Genomic DNA, 22,156 nt, shown 5'->3' with positions numbered 1-22,156 from the left:
CTAATTTCTTATCTAAAACTCCTGATTTCCTTTGAGGAGGCAAACTGAAGCCTCCATGTACCCTCTGCTAATTCTGAGAAGATTACAAACAAAAGACCACTGATCCCTTAAATTTATTGGTATCCTAGCTGCCTGGGGATTGCTCTTTCTCTAGTCCAATCCAAATATAGCCATTTAATCATTCCTGGGTAGGACACTGGATCCTCTATTCACCCAATCCCCTGCCCTTGCCTAGCTTCTCGAGTATTACCGATAAGAGGACCACTACAGACTGAATGTTTGTGGGCTCCCCACCACAGTTCATATGCTGAAACCTAATCCCCAGTGTGATGATATTTGGAAATGGAAACTTTGGAATGTGATTAGGTTATGAGGGTGGAGCCCTCATGAATTAAATTAGTGCCTTTACAAAAGAGACCCCAGGGAGGTCTCCTTCCCTTTCTGCCATGTGAGGACATAGCAAGAAGATGGCTGTCTATGAGCCAGGAAGTAGGATCTCCCCAGGCACAGAATCTGCTGGTAACTTGATCTTGGGCTTACAGCCTCCGGAAGTATGAGAAAAAAATTGCTGTTTCAGCTGCCCCTCTTTGGTAATTTTGTTATGGCAGCCCAAGTGGACTAAGACAAGTAGTATATACTATCTCCTTTGTCACACTCAAATCAATGTTCAGGCATTGACCCCTCTTTCTCTTACGCCAGTGATACAGCTACCATGTTGCTGCCAGACATAGCTTGGAGACAACAGTATGAGAATGACCGCTTCAGGCCCTACATGCCCCTTTTGTCTGAGGGCTTTCTGTTCGAATATGTCACATCCCAAGGCAATCGAAGTATGGAGATGCCACTGAGGCAATGTGGAGGCACCCTCTTTGTGCAAAGCTCACGCCAACCTTTCTATGCCTTTGAGGGTGGCCTTGCACACCACTGCCACTACTGCTTTCTCCCTCACCTTCTTCCCAGAGAGAAGAGGTATTTTTCTACCTTCTTGCCTATGGGGTAGGCAGATCAACTGATATCTTTCCGTACAGGGCTTCCCAACTGACCCACTGTCCTCACACAGCACTTCTCTAGAACATCTGGGGGCTGAGGCTCCCTGAAGAAGTGCTAGTCCTGCGGACTCTTTCCTCAGTAATGGTACCTCTTGCTACACTAAGAAGTACTATTTTAAAAATTAAAATAAAATACACAGATGCAAGGATGGATGAATAAATACACAGAAAGTAGGTAGATAAAACAACCGAAAAATATATGTGCTCCTTTGCCTCCGAGGCAAATGTGTACACCTGAAGTCCCATAGGCAGGACATTTTGATCAGTCACATTGCATGCCCCTAACTCCCCACCACCCACCACTTCCCTCACAAATAGATTAGATATAGGCAGTTTGTCAGGGGAGCAGTTTGGCTGGGTGGCAATGCAGGAAAAGAATGAAAGGCTGTTATAAGGAAAGAAAGATAAGTACTGCCAGAGTCAAGTGCAACTAATCTTCACTCTCATTTTCTCCTTTCCATCTGTAGCACAAACCACAATAAATACTTTCCTGAAGAGAATGACTGTTATAAGGACAGGAACCTAAGAAAGCATTCTGTATCAATATTATGCACTGCAGACTTTATTGTAATCAGATCAACGAAGTGCCATTACATGAGCTAGTGGAGATCATTTTATTTTATAGAACATTCTTTCTTGTGATTATATATAATGAGATTTACCTGATTCTATCAGAGCTGGGGGGTTGAGGAGTATTAAGCATAAAGCACTTTTGTTTAAAGAACTACAGCAATTCTGCCTGTCCAGTTTTTTTTATGATTTGAGTTAGAACTACTAAAGATAAAACAACCAAAGACCTAGAAATCTCCCTTCCAAGAACAGACAGTCGGAATCAATACATTTTCCTGAAATATTCTGTCAGAGTGGTAATTAAGAGAGTATCCCCAAGACTGCATAGACTGTTTCTTTATGAAAAAGGTCAGTGTGCTAATAAAGACACGTGCCTATTTTTCTTTAGGTGTACTAATTTTCTCTTTCCTACTAGGGGACCCAAAGACACACTTATCTGATGTCCATACAGCAACACTGCTTCTACTGATTGATAACAAATACTAGAGGAAATATGCACACGTGTGTGTGCATGTGTGTCACAAAGAGGGGCAGCAGAATGTGTTTGAGCACTGGCATGTGCATCCAAAGAGTTTATTCTTCATTTTTATTTTTGGTAGCATAATTTACATTACAAAAACAGTAAACTGGCATAAGTTTCAAACATACAAACTTGCTAATACTATTCTGTAGAGGGACAATGACAGGATCAGAGAAAATACCTCTTGCTCCAAATACAATTTTACATTTTGAAATATGATTTACTTTCTGGATTGCAGCCAGGCAATTACCATTCACAAATATTTCAAGTGGGAGAAATGAAGTGGTTGCTGCTAGTCCCATAATCTGGAATTGCTGCTAACAGATTTTATATATCATCAACTTTTCTGCCATTCTTTTTAGAAAATACAATAAAAATCTTAATATTTCTGCATTTCAACCCTTATAGTTAGCTTTGCTAATGCTTGAGACAAACTGTGTAAGTGGCTCCCTCTGGTGATGCTACTAATATTCATTATTGTTTTGTTTTATTTATTCTTTTTTATTCACAACCATAGATATAAACCAGATTAGCTGGGAAAAGTAAGTAAAGTCATGGCCTGCATAACTACAGATGTCTCTTGGGATACAATTCCACTTGGAATCAAATTAGATGAAAGGTGATATCTTTCACAGTATAAGAATAGACACAGGAGAGCCTGGGTGGCCCAGCCAGTTAAGCTTCCAACTCTTGATTTTGACTCAGGTCAAGGTTCTTGTTAGATCAAGCCCCGAGTCAGGCTCTGTGCAGATAGCGCTGAACCTGCTTGGGATTCTCTCTTTCCCTCTCTCTCTATCTTTCTCCTGCTCATGTGCATGAGCTCACTTGCTCTCTCTCTCTCTCTCTGTCTCAAAATAAATAAATAAATAAATAAATAAATAAATAAGCATAAAAAGAATAGATACAATATCTTCCTTGCCCTTTTTTCTTCATTTAATATAAACCAAAGGAAACTGCAAAAGGTAAAAGAAAAGTCATGTTCACTAAACCCTGGCCAAAGTCCCCAAGAAACTACTTAAATAATACTCAAAGATTTCATTTAAAGACTTCTAATGGACCTCCGAGGCCATCAGTCACCAGCCCAAAGCTCCACTTTAACCTATGACCTACATAGCAGTGATTAGAGCAAACATGGGGTCATAAAATGTCCTTTCCAAGAGGCAACCAAAGGCTCCAGAACGGCATTTCTGAATGACAACATCTCCTTCCATGGCTCTGATCCATCATTGTCTCTGACGACTGCTCTTTCAATATTAAGTCCTACCCAAAGACAGCCAATGTTTGAAACCAGGGCTCCCAAGTCAGTCACCACAGTTAAAGCCACAGGGATTTTTCTTAAGGCAATTTGCAGGCTCCTTCATGGTGATCTTGTCCTCCTTTCTGCCCAAGAGGCAGCACATCCTCCCTGATGTACTTCTCTAAAACAGCGTATCCTCTACCACCAGCCAGAATGTTAATGCATTATCACTCTGTACACTGAGAAAACAAGTGACCATATGTAGCCTATGCCAACAGAGCTGTAACTGTGAAGAACAATGGCTCTGAGTCAACAGCAGAATTAAACTACTCCCTCTTATGAAGCTCTTCTGAATATTTTAAGTGTTGCCTTGAAAGTGTGGGATTATGTGCAAGCATAAACATTAGCTTAATGTAATTTTTTGGTTTGGAATATGCCAGAGTTTAAAAATCAGAATTGAAATGCAGAAAATAACTTTGGTATAAATTTAATTTTTTCATGTGTGATTAAAACATGATTGAAGAGGCATACTTTATGTATAATTAAAGTTGCTTTGTAATTAAGAGATTTAAGCATGTATAGAAAATGATACAGCTTAGTTTGGAGATTTTACAAAGGCGCCTATTAAACACTCACTTCCTAGCAAGCCTATGACTCAAATGTTTCCACATCCTAATGCTGATAGAGTCCTTGAATTTTTTTAAAGCTGCCAATTTCACCATTTCTAAATGCTTTATCCTTCCTTCCATGTGTTAATAAAATAAAAACAGCCCTATCTTCCTTGCATTAGGCAAGCCAGGAATATAGAACATTCTATATCTGAATTTCAAAAGCTCTGGGGGGAAAAAACAAGTATTCCCAGGACATTTGAGACAAGGTTTGACTTGTCTTTGCTGTCTTCATTGCGACTAGCACTGCACGGCACACAAAAAGTGTGGGATAAATGGTTATTATTGAGTGAGCAGAGAACGTGTTTGTGTACACGTGTGGAGGGTTATCATGATAACAAGAGCACTCAGAGACATTGTCTATGTGCCAAGCAAAGGTACTAAATACATTATTTCACTTAATTCCACAACAGCCCTACAAGGTTGACATTATCAACCCTATTGGACAGATACATAAACAAAATCAAAGAAAACCTGAAGGCTACAAAAAAACACATATTTTAATACTATCGTAGCAACAGGATCACCTTTGGGGCTAAGAGCAAGACAGAGGTTTGTTTGCCTCAGTCTTGTTTATTTTATAGTCCTTTTCTCACACCGAAGTTTCTCAATCTCCCACCTTCTCCAGGAATTGCCTCCTGTCCTCCCTTTGGGGCTCTAAAGCATCCTTCTGGTTAACACTTGGCATGAACCAAGGTTCATCTCATTGGCAATTGGTCCTGGTTTAAACTAATATTCCTGGCCTTCCCCATAAATACCTATTTTACATTTCATTCATTTTAAATGAGTATCACATGGGGAAGGAAAGAATTCAGACAAATGTATTCATATAAATAAACATAAACACTTATTATTCATGTAAACATATTATCTGTATATATACATATATATACCTGTTTCGCAAGCTTGTGTCTAGCAGAAAATTTAAAGGATATTGCAAACGATGCTCTTTATACTGTCTGTATGTCCCTGATAGACTATTCCATTTCAGTGACTGGGACTTCTCTCTGCCCTGTAGTAACATCACCTCACTCTTTTGTTATTTTCAGGTTTGCATGGTAGAGAGAGGGCCCCACGAGAGGTAGTTCTGTGGCGTTTCATGCTTCTTTGGAGTTTTAGAGAAGACCAGCGAGGGAACGACATTCTACACTGACTACTAGGACTATTCCCAGTGTATTTCTGACTAGCAGAGTCAAAATGCACCGATTCATGAGAAATTACAACCGTGTTTATGGAGTTGTATAGAAAACATGCTCATGCTTTTCTGATGCATTCTCTGTTCTCCAGCTGCTGGTTATTCTAAGCACTGATTCCTAAAATGAGCTGTTTTTACAAAAAGTGGATTGAAGGAGAGTCGGGAGGGACATGTTGATTTCATGTACAATTTAGTAGAAACAGAGGAATATATCTCACTTGAAATTGCACTTCTTAGGTCTTGGTAATATTATAATCCTTTAAGTAATGATGAGGATGATCTCTGGGTGTTAATAGACAGATTAGCACCAACTAGAACCTCTCTCCCTTAAGCAAATGGGACATTTTGATTATAAGTGTCCTGTAATCAGAAGTTCTGAAGGGACTGACTAGAGTATTATATTGAATGGGAGCATGGGAAAGATGTTTTGGGTGCACAATGTCTCTAGTAGTTTCTGGGGAGAGGCTGCCCAGGTTAGAAAACAGTATCTGGGCAAGTTAGGATAAGAAGAATCTTGTTTGGTGACAACCAATGATCTCAAATTGATTTAGTACCTTTTTTTTCTTCTTTTTCAAATTTTTATTTAAGTTCTAGTCAGTTAACATATAGTGTAATATTGGCTTCAGGAGTAAAATTAGTGATTCATCACTTACATATTCAAATTTATTTAGCATTAACCAGTTATATTATTTGACATATACTCAGAAAGTTATATTTTCCATTTTAAATAATTTAATTTGCTTTCTAGTTTCTTCTGATGTGAGTAATATGAACCAGTTTTCCTGAGGAAACTATTATCTCAGGGGAAATACATAATTGACATTTCTGATTTGCAGAGGTCCTAAGCCAAACTACTGAACACAGAATGAGATGTACCTTTTCAATAAGCACCTTTCTTTCTCTTCTACATTAGTACTTCTTAATGTGGGTTGTCTTATTTATTTACTTACTTTACTTTTGAAAAAGCGTAGAACGACCAATTACCTCTGCTACATGTCCTATTCTTAATTTTTTTGCTTTTCTTCAAGCAGTGCTTTGCTCCCTTTTCTCCATTTGTTCATATCTCAATCTCCTTTTTCACAAAACCTTCCTAAAAGTAAAACACCCTTCTTTATAACTTCTGTCAATTATCTCCCTGTATTTACAAACTAATAATTCTATAATCATATATATATATACACACATATATGTACATATATGACACAGATATATGTATTGCTGTCTTGTACATAAAATTGATGCATGAAAGTATTACATGAAGATTGGGATGTTTTGGTCCAAGTTCAATCGTTGTATAAATCCAGCAAAACATTATATATTTTGGCCTGCTTTGTCACTTGCAAACTGAGGAGGCTGGCCTACACTTGTCTAAAAAAAACATTATGGCCCTTTCAGCTTCTCAGATGGAAATACCATTGGATATTTATTTTTAAATTTTAAAAAGGAATTATCCCTTTTAACATCATATTTTTCATATTATCTGGGGTCAAAAACAAGGATTTTCCCCTTTAGTCAAAAAATATTTATTGCAATGGGAATATAACCTCAATACCCTAATTAATGATCTAAAACTCTAAACCATTAAACATTTTAATCTTAAATACTAGTATTAGTTATCACAGATATTTTTATAATAGACCAAGTAACCTAAATAGAGGATTAAAATAATTTAATTAATTAAATTCAATAAAAATCTACTTCTTTGCAGCAATATTATGTATTCTATACTTGACTTGTATGAAATGGGAGCTTCAAGAATATCTCGTCAAAAGAAAAGGTTTTCTTCATGCTCTAGAAATCAACTTACTTTTATGGCCAAAAAGATAGGTGAGAGGCCACAGTGTTTTCTTTGTGGTGACTATACTACAATGAGAGAAAGGAGAGTGGCATACCTCTGCAGAGCTTGTTAGTCATCAGAAAGTAAGTACCCAGCTTTCTGACCACTTAGGAGCAGTGGCAATTTTCAAATACAATACAGAGAACAAACACTGTCGCCTGTGCAATTGCACAGTAAGAACTGTCAAGATATTTCCACAAATAGTAGCATCTGACTGATCCAACCCAAGACTACTCTTTCTTTTATTCATATTTTTTTAATCAGTGGTATGCAGTTGAGTAATGATAAAACAAAAAAAAAGTAAAATTCATTTTTACCTGCCAATTTCCTCTTGCTTTTTACTGATGACTCTTTCTCTCTCTTTTTTTTAATGTTTATTTATTTTTGAGAGGGAGAGAGAGACAGAGCATGAGCTGTGGAGGGGCAGAGAGAGAGGGAGACACAGAATTCCAAGTAGGCTCCAGGCTCTGAGCCGTCAGTCCAGAGCCTGATGCAGGGCTTGAACTCAGGAGTTGTGAGATCATGACCTGGGCTGAAGTCAGATGCTTAGCCAACTGAACTGAGCCACCCAGGCGCCCTCCGATGACTTTCTTTTTAAGCGGAATATTTATATATAGTCATAGTTAATTCCTTGTGTAAGTTTTCTTTGTTCTTGGTATAAAATGCATTTCTCCTTGCCTCTTCCCACTTTTTCACTCTTTATTTGGCTTTGGTATATTCAGTAATCTTTTTCATCCAGTATATTTGAGGAGAAGGGTCCTAAATCCTAACTGTTCTGTTGAAACTTCTGTATTGCTTATAGTTGTTTTAGAGAGCAAACAAGATATATGTAAACCTCCAGAAACTGTAAAATCTTAAAGCTATACAATAAATCTTAAGGCTATATAATATCTATTATATATATTAAACTTACTAGTTTAAAGGAACACTTATCATTACATGTTTATATAATACCAGCTTAATCATATATTATTATTATAAACATTCTTTATTACTGATTGTCTTTACCCCAAACAGTTATGAGAGCCAAAAGACACATTAATTTCAATTAGTCTAGCTGTACATTTTAAACATGGAAACTGAGGCCCAGAGAGCTTACATGAATTATAGGAAGTGACAGTTAGTAAGAGTCCACTCTACAAACATAGGTTTCTTGATTCCTAGTCTGTGCTTTTCTTCATCCTACCATTCTCTCTTTGGAAGACTAGCTCTGTTTTATATAATACAAGCTGGGAGGATAAGTAGAGAATAAAAGGGGATAGAATTAGATTCAATCATTCTGTCTAAGAATTATGTCTCTCATATCCAAATGCTTAGAGATTAATTAGTTGGTTAATTAATAATCATTACTGCATTAGCTCCCTTAAAAAATGAGGACAGGTGTAGCATTAAAGTTGCCACATTTCATTGATTCTGACACATTTTTTGTAACCTTTAACATCTTTGAAATCAGGATGCATTTTAGAATTCCTATAGCCAAGCAGTAGTGGAGGCACAGGTGTCATTGGCTTTGTGTGTAAAAATTGGTTGTGTTCCTCTTGCCATAAACAGACAGCCACGACTTCTGACATTTCAAGACAATTTAAGAAATAAGTATGAGATCTGGTTGTCATCTGAAAATTCTCAGTTGTCACCTTCTAGTAGGATCAACAGAACACCAGCATCAAACTTTTCAGAAGGTATCAGCTGCTTGGAATGAAATGTTGAAGATAATCATGGAGCACTCTTCAGAAATAGCATACCACCGAACACAGAGACTATCATCAGAAAAAACATGGATATGGATACCTCTGAGTCAAAAGAAAAAAAAAGATTCAGAAGAGTGAGGATCTAAATAGAACAAATTTTCTTTAATTCTTAAACCAATGTATTTATTAATATTATGCTTCTTATATATTTACAAGACTGATATAGTATAAAACTATATATCTGTTTAATTTAGGTTGCTCTTATAAAAGTATAAAATAAAAATTCTAAGTGGTAGGAAAGAATTGTGTAATGATTTGAGATGTTTCTTCTTTCAAAGGTGTACTTAAAATAATGTGTCCTGTAATCAGGTGTTCCTCAGTTTTGATGAAACATAGTATATTCATTATATAATTAACCATTTTATTCCCTGAGAGAAGCTTTAGGAACTTGCAATATCTGAGGTCAATTCTGTGCACCATAATTATTTCACAGGGGATTTGTCAAAGTATGAGATACTGCCTGGGTCTAGACAAGAGAATGTCAGATGCTTAGAAAACATGTTCTCTTGGTGGTTTTCATTTGATACAAGAGTGCCCACTAAAACGTGGATCTGTTTAGAACAAAATTTCACTATGGTTCCATTTTTAAACATACCTTCTATTAAAACAAAAAGGAGAAGCATCTGTTTCTGCCCGTAAACACAGATGGAGTTACTAATTATGATTTTAAGTTTGATTCAAATAATAGTTCACCTGGAGGTGAGCAGCCCAGGTCAGAGGTGGTTGCTGTGGCACAAACGGCTTCAGGCATGGAGCCCAAAAATAGAGCACTGGCAATGGAAAGATGAGATGCTGAAAATGCATTCATTCTAAAATGCTGATAGTTAACTCAGGAGATAGATAGCCAATGGCCATCACAACATTTGTGTTAAAACAAAGACAGAGAGATCAAATCCATTCTTTTCTTGCTCATGGTTCTTTTACATGGTGGCTTTGGTGTTAAAGCTTATTTGACCATTTTTATTAGGGAGAAAGTTATTAGATAGGAATGAGATCGTAGAAATTCTTATGCTACAGAGGAAAGAAAAGTTGAAAACCCATTTCTATATGACCACAGAGCAAAATATGTATGATGAGTTCAACTTTTTTACACTTTCTCCACCTACCCTGCCTTAGTTTACCATCAAGCTGTAAACTACAATGTTTATCAAAATGATTCAAGCACTGCTGGTTATCTCCTTTCCCTGAAATCCTATTGCACATGCTAATGGAAGCATAATTCAGCAGTTTATTGCACACAATATTGTCTAATTTCTGAACATGTATTCATTCAGGAGAAGACACTTACTGAGTGATATATGACAGCACTTGTTTGTACATGCACATATACATATATTCTTCCTCTTTCAGAAAAAATTTGAATCACAAATTATTTATGATAAAAAGCCAAAATACAATAAAATCTTAGAGCAAAGTTTAAGTTAAAAAAATAGATTCAAATAATAAAGCAGGGTAGAAGGAGATGGTTAAGAACCCCTTTTCAACTGAACACAAAATTGACTCTATCCTTCCATGAAGTCAGACAAAAGAATGAAAATAAAGCTTTCTTTGTTTTAAAAAAAAGACTCATAATGTTCATTGAGAGAGATACTCCCTGGCATGTAGACTGAAAACCCTCCCCTAGGCCCTCCAAGTAAACAGTTATCAAAAGCAGCAGGGTAGTTTTAATTTGGGCATAACTAATATCAAGTCCTTCATCATGAGAATAATTGGCAAAGGATTCAGTTATTTCTCTCATTATTCCTGAATTATGATTATAATATCATGTGACAAACACAGATAATCTATTTAGTAGAAGAGGAAATGCTTTGATTTAACTACGGCTATATTATATAATGAAGGCATAAGTTGAAAAGATAGGGTTTTGTATTTAGACATGTAATGTAGCATAATTTAGTGTTTGTAATTCTTCTATCCAGGGCCCATTCCTACATTTTCTGATTCTCCAGGTAGTGTTTTTTTAAGTCTCTGGAGCATCATGAAAGAATCATTCTACATCAGAAGCAGGCAGCCTGACACGTATTCAGTTTATGTTCATGGATTCAAAGACTGGTTAATGCGTGTGTGTGTTTTCCAATATAGTCATTCCATATTATAAGAAGTTGGAGGAAGACAGAGCATGATGTTTATGGAATACCCTATTAGGTACCCAAGGTTACAGCTATTGCCTCCTTCCTCCCAGTTAACAAAAGCTCTGATTTTAAGTACGACCTTGCCATGTCCACAGGGAAAGGAGACCTCCCCTCAGCCCCAGGGGAAGGACCATGATTAACCAAAATCAATCATGCACAATGCATTATCTCTTTGCCAGTGATCATTTTAGGAGTAGGATGTGTCATAGTTTTAGTCAATCAAGCATATTCTCATTTCCATAAGACTGCAACTCTTTGCTTTGAGTAGGACTGTTTGGCTCTGTGATAGCCATATTGTTTTTCTTCTTCCCAAGATGGAGAGCCAAGAGAATAACAGCAAAGTTTATCCTAGAGCCCTGACATCCTTGAACTTCTGAGTTAGCTGGACCAGTATACCTCCAGAATCTTTGTTTTGTGAGATGTCTTCACTGTTAAAGCCTTTAATCGGCTTACTTTATTCTGTTACTTGAAGGCAAAAGTTTCTTAAGAGACACCATATTTTATATTTCTATATTCTACATAAAATTGAGCAAAAGTTGGCATTCAAAAGACTCATAAGGAATGAACAACATGGGTAAGAAGCAGAAAAAAAAATTGTAATCAATCAGACAAGATTACTGGCCCATCACAGCAATGTTGATATATCTTTGTAAGGTAGAATTCTCCCCTATAATGATATCCAATAGTACTTCTTTACCACACTGAGGTAAACAACTGAGCAATCTAATTTAAAGCTACTATAGCCCATGCTAACATAGCTGTACAAGAAACCATTATTTTATCTAATGCCATCACTAGCATGTGCTTTCCAAATACAAGCATTAGAAAGTTGTATTAAAACACTAGATCTGCATTTTCATCTTCTCTGACAACATTTCTCACTATTGACCACTAATTTATAAATATGAATAACAAACTTTACTGCTTTCTTCAGTAGATTGAAGGGGATGGAGTGCTGTCACTCACACACACACACACACACACACACGTTAGGAAGAGCAAAATGCCTCCATTCTGCCCACTTATTTTCCAACTAAATTAGCATCTAGAGGGAGAAAACACAGTATTATCCAAGTCATTTTGTTAAATATTTAGCATGTGAAAAATTTTACCTATCCTCTTTTATTATTGTTTGCTTTCCTTTTTTTACTTTTCTCCTTTTAAAATATTTAGATGAATTTTCCATATTCATTTATCCTGTCATAGTGGTAAACACTTCTAGTTTCCAACTACAAATCCATTTCCCTTTCTTTTTTCAGATTCTGATTTTCTCTGAGGTACTGGTATGCCACACTAAAAATATTGTTTCTGACCTCTCATGTACCTAGAAGTAGCCATTTGACACAGTTCTGGCAGTGATATGAGAATGGAAGTCAACAGGAAGAATGTCCGCATCACAAAAAAAGAGACAAACTGCCCAAGGAGAAGTTTCATTTGGCCTTTTCTTCTCCCCCTTTTTCCTCTTTTCTTTTCTTTTCTTTCATTTCCTTTTCTTTTTTTCTTTTTTTTTCTTTCCTTCCTTCCTTCCTCCCTCTCTCCCTTTGTCCCTCCTTCCCTCCTTCCTTAAGCAATCACATAAAGAGTCCACTACCATTTATTAAGCAAAAACCAAATAGATCCTCACCACCACTACAATGCAAAGAAAAAGAGGAAGTAGTAACCGGGAATTACCTTCCTCTGACTTTGGGCAACCATTGCCAATCCAGGACAATTCTACCTCTAAGGGCATTTGGCAATGTCTGAAATAACTCCTGGTTGTCAAAACTGGATGGGTAGGGTGTGCCACTGGCATCCAGTGAGTAGAAGCCAGAGACACTGCCAAACATCCTAATTTCCCCCCAATGAAGACAAAGGTTTATCTGGCCCAAAATGACAATAGTGCCAGTTGAAAAATCCTAGAGTATTCTCGTTATCTTTCTTTAGGCCTAGAAAGCAGACATGATGCCAGAAGCACAGCAGCAAATCTTATGACCACGAGAAGAAAAATACCAAGATTATAAAAGAAGTCTAATTCTTTCACCAAATGTTTAAACAACTGTCTTCTTGAGTTTTTATTATATGAAATAAAGGAACCCTTATTTGCTGCTAGCCAAGTTTTCTGTTACCTCATAGCCAAACGGATTTCTAAAGAATACAGTTTTCAATCATTTCAATCATTTTTCAATCAATCAATACAATTTCAATTTCAAATTATTTATTTCATGTTCATACATGGGTCTAAGCATTCTGAATAAAATGATAAATCAAGTATGGTTTTTCACCTATGGGAACTCGCTATCAACTGAGGAAGCCAAACATCAGGAAGTGTAAAAGTCAGGCTACTCCTGGTATAAAAAACGTGTTGTGGGAGCTCATGTCGGAATCCAGGAATGAAGCAGGATGGTGGAGGAAAGGCCACTCTAAGGAAACAAAATGTTCTCCTATCCTACATTTGGGGTGTGTGTGTGTGTGTGTGTGTGTGTGTGTGTGTGTGGCAGGTAGGGGATGTGGGAAAGTAGTCCATGGAGAAATATTAGTATAAGTCAGGTACAGAGGCATAAAATGGGGTGGTATTGGGGAATGTAACAAGTTACAGTCTTGTGAATGGAAAGAGGAAAGTGGGGAGGAGTTCTAGGTGGAAGGTATTTTAACCTAAAAAGTAAAGTTGGGGAGTAAATTGTGCAAAGAATTAAAAGCCATCTGCATTCTGGACATTAGCATCCATGCTATAAGGAATATTGGCCATTGTTAACAAGAGATCTGCAAGACCAGACCTGCATTCTAGGAAAAAAAATAAGTTTGATGAACTGAACTTGGGTGATTCCATTTACAAATAATGAAAATATAACTGAGGAATCATATCTTCCTACTTACACTCTGGCTTCAAACTTCACTTCAAAATACTTTAAAATGTGGCAAAAGTGTACTGTTGAACTGCTGTGGTTTCAAATCTTACTGTTAATTCCAGTTGTGTTTTGCTTACAAAAACTACAAACTGGCATGTTAGGTAATTCATAAAGTAATTCCTTTGTATAAAAATTTTAAAAAAGGATTACTATGCTTTGCTAAAAATACTCAAAATTATTTGTTTCAACACATGGCAACCCAGAGAGGCATTTGTCAAGCATACCTAAATCTGCATTAATATTATCCCAAAGCTGTCAATAACATTAAAACTTATATGGAAACAAAAAAAATTTTTTTAACTCAGAGAGCTTAGATTTGTATCTGTAGTCTCTAGTTACAGCTATTTAATTATCCTATTTTAAAAAATCCTAACTAATTTAAGGAAATTTGAAGGAAGATGTAGATCCTGTCACTGGATAGCCATGTGAAAATAATAAAAGTGGAAAAAATATGAAAAGTTCAGCGTTGGAAGAGGCTTTAGGAAGTCAGGGAACTCACTCAGCCCTGCAAAGAATCACCAAGCCTTCATGCACTCTACGTGCAGCAAATGGAGTTCTCTGCCTACCTTCCATGAGTGTATATTCCAATGTCAATTTCAAAACAAGTGACACATTTTTATTTTGAAAATGTTATACCTAGACACATAAGAAAATTTTCACAAATGAAATGACACCATGGGAATAGAGATAAGACTGACAGAAAGTACTCTGGGGGTGAAGGAAGGGAGACTGTGAAAAGAAGGGGAACTGAAGAAGGCTTTTCTTTACCCCCACGCTGCAGGAACTCTAGGATAGTCTGCTAAAAGATTGACTCCTTCAATTTCTGCTTATGTTAAGAAGACTGGAAAGACTAACTGTAGAATAGCAGGCTTACAGAAAACAGTTACTTATTTTAATCAAACCATGTAATCAGAAGGCCTGAGTAATGATTAACTTCCACTTTCTCTGTAAATCATTCAATCACTCAGCAGTGCAGGTAGCCTTAAATTCATTCTCTGCCAAGGGCACAGTAAACTTAATGTTTTTGTACTTAACATTTAATATCTTAAATGTGTGCATGGCCATTGCTTCTGAGCTCATTTAAAAAGCTGGTGTTCTGCTAGGTTGCAATGGCTGATTGAAATGCCGAGACATTTTATAGCTTTTACACTCAAACACACGTACCCACACCTTTCCTTAGTGATATTTTTATATCTATGTTCTTATTTGTAATTAAGCAAAATTAATTTTGGAGAAATGCATTAGGACCCTGTAATTTTCATACACAGCATAAGAATTTATTTAAGCGAAAATAGTCTACTGTAGTTTCACTATAAGAAAAAGAAAAATGAGAATATTAAGTACCTATAAAATGCAGAGTAACAGATACAGGGTTTGCTATTTGAATTCATGTTTCCTAAATCCTACATGTATCACTATGGCCCTGGAAATGAAAAAGAAATAGTATAATACCTTTGTGGAGGCCGACTGCCCATAATTTAGAATAATCACAAATGAATCGAATGTTAGACACATGATTTCCCTCATCTCTATAACACGCTAACAACCTCCTCTGGAATAAATTATTCCCAACTCAAAATCTCAACCTAAAATAATTTTAAATTCACTGCAGGTGGTTTTTCATTTCTACTCACAAAGCACCGTGCTGGACGGTCAGGAGCCAGGGGAGAACGTTTGAAATGTTTGGACTACCTTGTCTTCCTGGGGGACTTTATTGCCCAATATGCATAATCTATTAGCTGCTCGTCGCGGGGGGATCTAGGGAGTGACATCTTGACTTGCACCACGCAGATCCGAAAAGCTCTTCTCAGGAAATGCGGGGAAGAGCAACTTTCTTATCCCAGTCAAACTAAGAGGCGGAACCACCCCCTGAACTAGCCCGAGGCCTGGGGAGAGCAGGGGGCTGAAGGCAGCTCCGCCGCCCTCCGCCAGGGCTTCTGGGCGAGGGATTTCTTTTGGAGGCGGCATTGTTCCTCCATCTGTTCAGCCTCCGTATCTCGCCAGCAAACCCTCCCCGCTCTTTCGTATTTTTTTCCTTATTTCTTTAGTACCTCTCGGCCGATTTCCTGGCTCTTGGTCTCTGTGGTCCCTGGGCACAGCTCTAGGCTGAAAAGCTGCAGTGACTGGGGCGCCGCTCTAAGGCGTTGGAGGCGACTGCACTCGTCCGCACGAGCTCGGGAAGCGTGCGCGCCTCACACTCGCCCTCTCCCTTTTCTCGGCTCCCTCCGGCTCGGACGGGCTCTCCCGGCCTCGCGTCCGCCGACTACGGCTCGCCTTTCCTGCGGTGTCTCCTCACACCAGCTCCGCGCGGCGTCGGCCGCCGGGTCGTCGGCGCACGACACGACGCCCCCCCACCCGCCGGCCGGGACTCGGGATTGAAGGGTCAAGGCGCCGCGGGGAGGCGGGGAGGAGGAGCGAGGAGAGCTGGGGCAGGTGGGGAGCGCGGGGGCCGGGGCGGGGGCTGGGGGTGGCGGGGCGGGCAGAGGCGGGAGAGTGAGCCCAAGAAGAGCCAAGATGCATCTGCTCCGAAAGCGCCAATGAAGAGAGGACAGAGGGGGGCAGGAGAGGAGAAGAGCAGAAAACACCCACTGACTGGGGTGGGCAAAACGGGCAATTTGCAAACTGCCGGGGCGAGCGAGGGTGAGCGGAGGGGGAAGGAGGCTGAAGGGAGAGAAGAAACACATAAGGGCAAGTTTCCACCTCTCCCCAGAGGTCGAGTCTGAAAATGCGTCCCCTGGGCAGGGAGTTAAACAGGGACTGGTCATGGTGTCAAGGGTGGATCTGAAAAAGGAATTTAGTATCGTGTAGTTTTTCCTACACTAGACTCCGCTCCATCTCGCTCAACTCTGGTAAATGACCCTCCAAGTAAAATGAATTGGCTTAATGTAAAAACGGAAGCTGAATTTCCTCCACTGTGGACTCCCCCTGAGGTATGGGTTTGTTTTTAAATGAAAATAAGCGTTTGGGAGGTTCCATGAACCCCAGTGCTAAAGAAACCACCCAGTTCATTAAAGTTCATTATTTTTTTTATTGCTTTTATTTTCGTCAGAGGAAAGAGGTGAGGGGTTGGCACCATGAGATGCTTAAAACAGCTATCTAGGTAGCGTTCTTTTTCAAAAAGACAAAATGGGTTTCCTGAAACAGCTAAAGGGGGATTGGGAAACTCGGTTACTCGGCTGGGAAAAGAGAGAGAGAAGCATTTAAACTCTAACAGACGATTAAACCTTCAGCACCCCCTCTCCCCAATCCATCGGAACTGAAAAAGGGTTAAGCGTACCTAAGAGAGTGAGCAGGGCAGGGTTGGTGGAAGGTGGGGATGAGGAGAAAGAGGCAGGGAAGTAGGAAGTTCTCGGCAATCCCGGGATTAAGATAAACGCCTGAGGTCGGCGGACGCAGGAAGCTCCCTTACCTTTCTCTCTAAGCCCCGTTTGCACCTGATCTGCAACCATAAATACTTCGTGATGCTTAGTGTGCAGCCAAACGATGGCCGAATGTTAAACAATTCTTCACGCTCCCTCCCCTTTTTTAAAAACAGGCTCAAAAGAATGTTAATACTGTTCTCGTTATCCATCGGCTCCGAAACATTCCGCTTTGTCGGGAAGAGAGACGAAAACCAAGCGCTTGGGCACGCATATATGTATTTACATATTATGCGGTCGATATATAAACATATATACGTTTTCTGCATATAAATCCAAAAAGAAAAGCACCACAGATGCCTCTGGAGAGGGAGGGGACCGGGAAGAGAAAAACTTGGCAAGCCAAATATATCCAAAGATTTATCAGGAGCCACCTGCTTCAATATGCAGAATTCCCGAGAAGATTTACAGGGAGAAGAAAAAAATTTAATAAAATACCCAAAACACACACTTGCAACTGGAAGACGCCTAAGACGCGTGGAAATGGAGAGGATGAGAAGATCTCCTGAGGGTAAAGATCCGCCAGCTAAGTGAGCAATCGCCTCCGAAAATCACAGGCGGGGAGGTGGCTGCAGATCGTCCCCTGCTCCGGTCCCCGCCGCCGCCGCCGCCGCCGCTGCTACCTGTAGACACGCGCACACACACGCACACACACGCGCGCACACACACACACAGCACAACCCTCCTCCCCCCCCCAGCTTCTTCTCCCACCCACCCCCCACCCCCCACCCCCGTGGCGTTGCCGGGTGCAGGAGTCTGAATTAAGCTAGACCCATCTTTCAGACCCCGTCCTGCCCCCTCAGAACCAGGACTCCCCCCCTCCGCCACCCCTTCTTCTCCCGGTTTATTGCTCAGCATCCCCTCCCCTACGCGTCCCCTCCCTCCCCCCGGGCCCGAGCAGCGATCGCAGTGGGGTGGGATTTCGGGGGTGCGGGTCCGGCGGTAGCTAACGTTATGCTAGTGGTGGTCCCTCCCTTTACAAGTTCCGCCCTCCCCCCTTCCTCCTCCCGCAGAGACCGAGCCTCCTCCGCCCGCAGCGCGGAAGGCGGCAGGAGGGGTTAAGGGCTCCGGGCGTCACGTGTGACGTTCACCGAACCACTCGGAGGAGCGTGTGAGTGAACGGGCCCGGCCGCCGAGCCGCGAGGCCTCGGACTCGAGGAGTTTCTGTGTTCCCGGCGTCATTGTGCTCCCTTCCAGGCGTTTTCGTCTTGGTAACTGAACGCGCAGAGTTAGAGGCAAGAGCCTCCTAGCGTGCCTCTTCAGTTTTCGTCCCTGTGGTAGAGCTCTTGCTACCAAATTCCCCCTCATTTTGTTTCCACCAGCCAGAGGCAGAGTAAGCTCCGAATTGTAGCGTCTGTTGTAGCCCCATTTGTGGGAATAGTGTAGATAAATGCCACTGCCTTGGGCCTCTGCCCCCCCTCTCCCCCCCCCCCCCCGCCCCCGGCTGCTCCCACATCTTCTGCCACTGGATAGGTGATATTTAAAAATTCATCATAGCTAACCCGTGTTGGCTTTTGTGATGGGTGTGACTCACTATACCACATCGTTTACCCACCTCTGATCAGCTTCTCTGTGTGAATTTTTGAATGAAAGTGAATTGTGGGACAGGGCCCTGACAACAGAAGCATTAAATTAATCAATTGCAATGTGTCATAATTCAAACAAATAAATCCACCAGTGGGAAATCGCTAGAAGAAATTGTGACACTCAGTGTAGAAAAGGGGTGTTTTTGTCTTATTAAGTGCTTGCCTCAAATTTCTCAAACTCGTGTTTTAATGAGATTTAATGAGTATGTTTTCATCTGTAAAATTTAGATAAAAGAAAGGAACTTTTTTTAGTTTGTAAATATAATTTATTGTCAAATTGACTAACATACAGTGTGTAAAGTGTGCTCTTGGTTTGGGGGTAGGTTCCCGTGGTTCATCGCCTACATACAACACCCATTGCTCCTCCCAACAGGTGCCCTCCTCAATGCCCATCACCCACTTTCCCCTCTCCCCCACCCCTCATTCGCCCTCAGTTTGTTCTCTGTGTTTAAGAGTCTCTTATGGTTTGCCCCTCTCCTCTCTGTAACTATTTTTTCCCCTTCCCTTCCCCCATGGTCTTCTGTTAAGTTTCTCAAGATCCACGTATGAGTGAAAACATACAGTATCTGTCTTTCTCTGACTGATTTATTTCACTCAGCATAATACCTTCTAGTTCCATCCACTGCAAATGGCATGATTTCATTCTTTCTCGCTGCCAAGTAAAGAAAGGAACTTTAAAATAACCAACATTTAGATTGCAGTTGTCCAGAAGTATTACTCATTAATTAATTAATAACACTAAATAAGAAACCTAAGTTTCTAGAATATGTGATCTTTTAAAAAATCATCTTAAATATATCCTTCCTTCTTCTTAGAAGGAATTTGGTTTCACATTTTTCTGACAGTTTTAGAATTTAGTCTATCTTGTCATTTTTTTCTTTTTTTCTTTTAAAGTAACTTTTAGGCGATGTGTTGACAAATAGTAGATCTCAGTATTGCTCCCATGAAAGTGAAATTTCATTCAACTAAAACATGCATCTGATTTTCTTGGTGAAAGATCTGCCTTGCCCAAGTTTGTCTAAATTCTAAATCCTGTGAAAATTCTCTGAAATTTCTAAAATTCACTGGAATTTTCTAGGAAAAATTAGAAACAACGATCTATTCCAATACCAGTAAAAGTACATAAGTGAATCCTTTCAGCTTTCACGAGACTACACAATTGAGGTAGGCTGATAGAGGACATCGTTATCAAAACTGCAAAATCAAACTTTTAAAAGAGAAATAAGGATAATGTGATAAAGCTATCTATTGTACTTTACAGAGATGAAGTTTTGTATACTTTCTTTTAACTCAGGGCTCTGGGACCACTTCCTAAATGCATCAGATGATGTTAATATTAGAACCCTAATGGTAATAATGACTGAATGGTTTTTTTTATTTCTAATATTTGGTATTTATAGTATGAGATTAATTTTAAATAGGTTCTATTGTGTTTTTTCATTATTCTTTTCACAGCTGTACTTTATCAACTGGGCACTACTATCTCATTTTTATTAGTTAGTCTTACAAAAAGCCCAAGAATTTTAACAAAATAGAATTACCTTACAAACAGCATTTATCACAGTCTGTAAATACAGACAAATGAGCCACACTCTTCTTGCCCATTTTTCCCACTTTCCCCATCAAACCCCCTGAGGAAAATAAACCTATCCTATACCATTTGATGAAAGAAAAAAAAAAAAGAATGAAAGCAAGAAGTTTTGTTTCTCTTATGTTTTTCTTCTTTTGTTGGTATGTAGTTAAGAGTTGGGACTCTGGTAACAAATTGCCTGAGTTTGAATCCTGGATCTGCACTTAATTTGTTATTGCCTGGTTCATGTTACTTAATCTCCCTAAACCTCAAATTCCACCTCTGCAAAATGGAGATAATAACAGTACCTACTTTGTATGAATGTTGTGAGGATTATCCAAAATAATGCATGCAAAGCGCTTGGCACATGAGTAAGTAATTTTTCAGCGTTCACTTTATTTTTGGTATCTATGCTGTATCTTTCCTCTTCGGGTTCAAACACCAGTATATGTAGTGACATTTGGGGTTAGGGTTAAAAACTGATCATGACATTTGGTTGCATGGAAGCCATTAGTGATTAGAGAGTAATTGCTAGACCCTTCCTGCCTTCTCTTTTTCTTATGGTACAATATCTGTCTTCTATTCACTAATTTCAGTGTAAGGGATCATACTAAATGTGTTAAATGAGATAGGAAAGAAAACATTAAACACATGAATAGGTGACAAAGGCATCAATAAAACGTAGGAAGTTGAATTCAATTCACATTGCCAATCATGTGATCTTCTAGATTGTGACATTAACTGTGCTCAAGTTTGCTGCCTTAAACCAGGTCAGACACTGTTTGGAATGAATTCTGGAACTCTCTGTAAGGTCAAATGCAAATAAAAACCTTGTGAAATTTGCCCAAATGCATCTGCTCATCTGTAGATTGGGAAGGAGATCTTAACATGACACATATGTAAAGTATTAGCATTTTCTGAAAATATTGGCTCAGAAGAGCCAATCTCTCTTGAGTGAGAATGGCAGAAAATATCACTAAAGGAATAGTGAAATCAACTTTGTAAGTATACGTTTATTCCCTAATTGTTGTGATGGTAAAATTTCCTTTCCCAGAAATAAAAAAGAAAATATTGGCAAATGAAATTAGGCTTGAAGGTAAATATTATAGTGTATTTTCAAATACTCAGTACAGTGGTATATAGACTCAGTTTGCTTTCAGTCCAGAAAGTTATTAAGTGGGAAGATCTTTTCCCCTCGGTAATTACATATATATAATTAAATGGCATGTAAAAAAAAGAAAGCACGAGTACTACTCATTCTTTGGAAAATCCCAAAGACTCACAGCAGGAGATTAATACCCACCCCCGCTTTTTTTTCTTTTCCAAGGGGCTTCAGAAGGAAAAGTATTAACATCATACATATCATGCTTAGATGAAATTTTACTGCAACATTCCTCATAAATCATATGTATATTACTTAAAATGGGTTAAATATAAATAATATACTGAGAACGATTTCATAGGGGCAGTGAAAAGTTCATATTTCAGCTTTTAAAGAAAGAAAAAACAGAGCTGAATAATCTATCAAGTTATGGCATTTGCCAAGTGTACCACCTGCATAGCTTCCTGGCAGTATTTTGTTATAACCTAGACAAAAGACATACATGTTATTCATACAGAAAAGACAGACCTAACTTCTCGGAGTACAAGCATAGTCTAGTTGTATATAGTATCTCTTTGGCCACAATCCACCTGGTCTTCAACTCCAGTCTGTCCACAAACCTCCTCTCCATCCCATGC

General features: G+C 39.1%; 1 protein-coding gene across 3 annotated transcripts in view; it reads right to left on the bottom strand.

Moving 5' to 3' along the window:
- The window catches only part of NLGN1 (neuroligin 1), an 847,062-nt gene extending 829,201 nt beyond the window's left edge, over nt 1-17,861 (bottom strand). The window contains exon 1 of one of the 3 annotated variants that reach the window (XM_040480780.1): nt 17,712-17,861. The gene's annotated coding sequence lies outside the window, so the exon portion shown is untranslated. The other 2 variants (XM_040480779.1, XM_040480778.1) reach the window with 2 other exon arrangements.
- Nucleotides 17,862-22,156: the final 4,295 nt, after the last annotated feature.

Source organism: Herpailurus yagouaroundi, unplaced genomic scaffold, assembly GCF_014898765.1.
Source record: "Herpailurus yagouaroundi ecotype Mexico unplaced genomic scaffold, PumYag 159, whole genome shotgun sequence".
In the NCBI taxonomy this organism is placed as follows: Eukaryota; Metazoa; Chordata; class Mammalia; order Carnivora; family Felidae; genus Herpailurus; species Herpailurus yagouaroundi.
The sequence above is the reverse complement of the archived record's forward strand: the minus strand, read 5'-3'. Positions and strand labels throughout refer to the sequence as shown.